The sequence below is a fragment of the Lissotriton helveticus genome, chromosome 3_2 (assembly GCF_964261635.1).
Source record: "Lissotriton helveticus chromosome 3_2, aLisHel1.1, whole genome shotgun sequence".
NCBI classification, from domain to species: domain Eukaryota; kingdom Metazoa; phylum Chordata; class Amphibia; order Caudata; family Salamandridae; genus Lissotriton; species Lissotriton helveticus.
In genome coordinates this window covers 200,525,364-200,528,630 of record NC_136062.1, presented here as the reverse complement: position 1 = coordinate 200,528,630, position 3,267 = coordinate 200,525,364, and the positions used below count along the sequence as shown (strand labels likewise).

Here is a 3,267-nt window from a genome sequence, read left to right as displayed (position 1 = left end):
TGTATAGGATGTACTTGTATATATAGGCCCTATGTACAGGATATACTGTGGCTTCAAGCTCCAAATATTTTATATCCCCTTAATCTATCTAAGGGTCATTTATCGGGTAGATGTATACTCTTTTTCATTCACCCTGAACCATAGAACTATACAGTGGGTAGTTAAATCTCCATATAGCATACCATCAGAGTTCTGACATATTGTGATCTAACTCAGACTCTTGTTTTTTATTAAAACTCGGTACGACATGACGATTGATACTTTACATTTCATCAACCTGTACGCTTATGCCTACATTCGGTTATTTTAAACCATTACGATAGCTCATACAATAATTCCAACAATCAATTCTACCCATATACCACCGTGCACATACGGCTCGCAGTCCCTTCTTGTGCTCGCGTATATATCTCGGCATTTGGGACTGTAGACGTTTTGATTCTTTTTGGAGCTGTACGGATGTGCTTTTGCACGCGGTTCGAGACCATATAGCCTCACGATTGGACCGACTAGCGGCCTTGCATTGGATATATGCCACATGTGAGTTAATTTCCCTCCCCACTTTTTGAATTCATTTCCGACCGTTTCATTGGTCATCACGTACTTCCAGCCAATAAAGAGTACTCTATCGCGTTGCTCGGTTCACACCGTTTTCCGCTGAGCCCATCCGGAGCCAGTAGCATCCAGACGGAAGGCTGCCTGCATCGTTTTTCAAACATTCAAGGTAAATTGCGCATTAGAGCGGTCCTTTCCTACACGGTCCCTTATCGTTCCTTCTCCTAAAATTAACTAGGTAACATATAACTAACTTATGACTCCTGGTCCATTTCAGGAAAATACCTTCGAAGGAAATTAAAGCGGCAGCCTTCTACAGCAATATGTAATTTTCGACGGCAATCACCAGACCGTTTCGATTTAATCATCAATGATTCAGGTAATAACCATGAATCCTATACATTCCATAGAATTCGGCTTGCTAGTTTGCAACACATTATTATATACTACATTTAGTCAATTTCCGTATGCATCCATTTTTAGGTAACGAAATTCGATCATTTCGAGTTGCCTCTTTTTACAAACCAGTAAGTGGTCCGCAATAATTGTTTCCATCCATGAATTGTTACTTAAGTATTAATAGTGTACCTTCATTCAGAAAGAGTGACAAGTATAATCAGTGCCTAGAGAGAAAGGGTTTCCATATCTATCCAAAAAATGAAAGATATTCGGGCAAAAACACAAACAACGTATAGAGAGGAGGATTAATTATGAGCTATGGTCATATTAGGCCTGAAGTTAACACCCTCTGTGCAATACATATACACCTTTTAGATTTCACTTTTAAACGTTTACAGGTACATGTTGGATTATCATCATGCAATAGTTATCGACCAACTGTTAAGATCTTTCTCTAGTCGAATCTAAAAATAGGCTTCCTCTCTTCCGCAGATAATATCTTCATGCATTTATACATAGCTCTGTTCTATCTACCGTGATATACCTATTGAGCTGAAACCACAGTATATCACTGCCTATCATCATCTTCATGGTAAGAGTAATTATTCTTACATATACCTATAAACGGTTGCAATTGCCTGTTAGATTAATGATATAATTGATTTGCCACATGGATTAGGACACTCATCATTAGCCCGGAGAAACTTAATATGATCTAGCAATTAATATTAGGACATTTTAGATTCTGATGTACATATATATATAGATAACAATAGATAACAATGTATTTTTCTATTAAATATGTATATAGTTGTATATATCTTTGAAAATAGTTTTTTTTTCTCTCACTCTATTTTTCTAATTATTCATTGTGTGAAGCTATGTATTATGATTTTGAAGGTTATAAGATTAGACGACTTTGTACTGTAATTTATCAGGTTACTAATGGTGCAAGTGTGTATATATATGTGTGACATTATTTTCTATTGAATACCTGTATTTATCATTTGGTTTGTAATAGACAAGCACTCGTATTGTATTACTTATATTGATGTCATGTGTTTTGTAGAGTAGTGGACGGCTACCTGATGAAGGCATGTATGCCGAAACACGCGTTATAGACATCTGCCGCATTGCCTGAGTCAACGTTTTTGTCTATCACATGGATTTGTATATGCTTATGATTGTTGATGAATTGATTTACATGTAATAATCAATTTGATTCTTAAATGCATAATTGAATCATTGTTTCATCTATTTAAGTATGAATTTTACATAATTCAAAAAAATAATTAAAATAAAATAAAAAGAATAAATAAATAAACTAATCGATAGAAGTGTTTTATGCCTATTATGTTTTGTAGGGTGTTTGTCATACATATGTCTATACCTTAGACATAGAAGGGTATTCTGTGGTGTAGAAATTGTTTAAATTGTTTTCTAGCTATAACTTTCTTTCACTAGATTAACCTGAGTAGGACAGTTATCTTGGCTGAAAGTTGCCCTAGAGACAAGTCTAGGTTAGGAGGCCAGGCAAAGGCCCACTTAGAGGAGTATTGAGGGCAAGGGGAACTGGAGTGGCGATTACCCCGCATGAGCCAGAAGACTAGGGCCTCCTGCCTAATGAGAGGGACACATAGGAGAATGTCCAGCAGAAGTTGCTGAGCAAAACATGTTAATGTTATGTTAATTTATGTTAATTTGTGTAGCACACTAATCACCCACGGGAGTATCCAGGCACTTGGGCAGGTGTATGGTCCCCAATGTGCCAGGTCTTCAGCTTCTTGCAGAACTCAAGAAGTGAAAAGTGTTGAGGGAGGTTGTTCCATGTCTTGGGTGTGAAGTAGGAGCATGAGCAACAGTTTTTCTTTTGTGCATGTGGGGAGTGTGTGCCAATGAGAGTGAGGCAGAGCTTAAGTGTCTGGTACGTTGCATGTGGGGAGTGTGTGCCAATGAGAGTGAGGCAGAGCTTAAGTGTCTGGTACGTTGATAAATGTGTATGCAACTGTTTATGTATTCTGGTCCTGTGTTGTGTAGGGTTTTGTATGTGTGTTTGAGAGGTTTGAACTGGCCGCTAATACCACCACAGCCCCTCCCTACCAGCATGACCAGCGCGACCGGCCCAATGCAACTCCCCATCCTGCTCCTGCCTCCCAGCTGTCCAGCCCTCCCCTACTTAATGGCGGCCATTGCAGGGACAGGCGAGCAAGACCACTGACTCATTGTCAGTGTAATTGCTCTCCCACCCTCGTGGCTCCACCATTAAGTGAGGCCTCCCCGGGCCCCTGCAATCTTGAGTTTTGGTGTTCGAGG

General features: G+C 39.1%; 1 long non-coding RNA gene across 1 annotated transcript; it reads left to right on the top strand.

The window, feature by feature from the left end:
- The first annotated feature begins 656 nt into the window (after positions 1-656).
- Positions 657-2,120, top strand: LOC144826266 (uncharacterized). The gene is made up of 4 exons (XR_013609744.1): positions 657-724; positions 833-934; positions 1,447-1,546; positions 2,024-2,120. It is a non-coding gene; the product is annotated as an uncharacterized LOC144826266 (long non-coding RNA).
- The last annotated feature ends 1,147 nt before the right edge of the window (positions 2,121-3,267 follow it).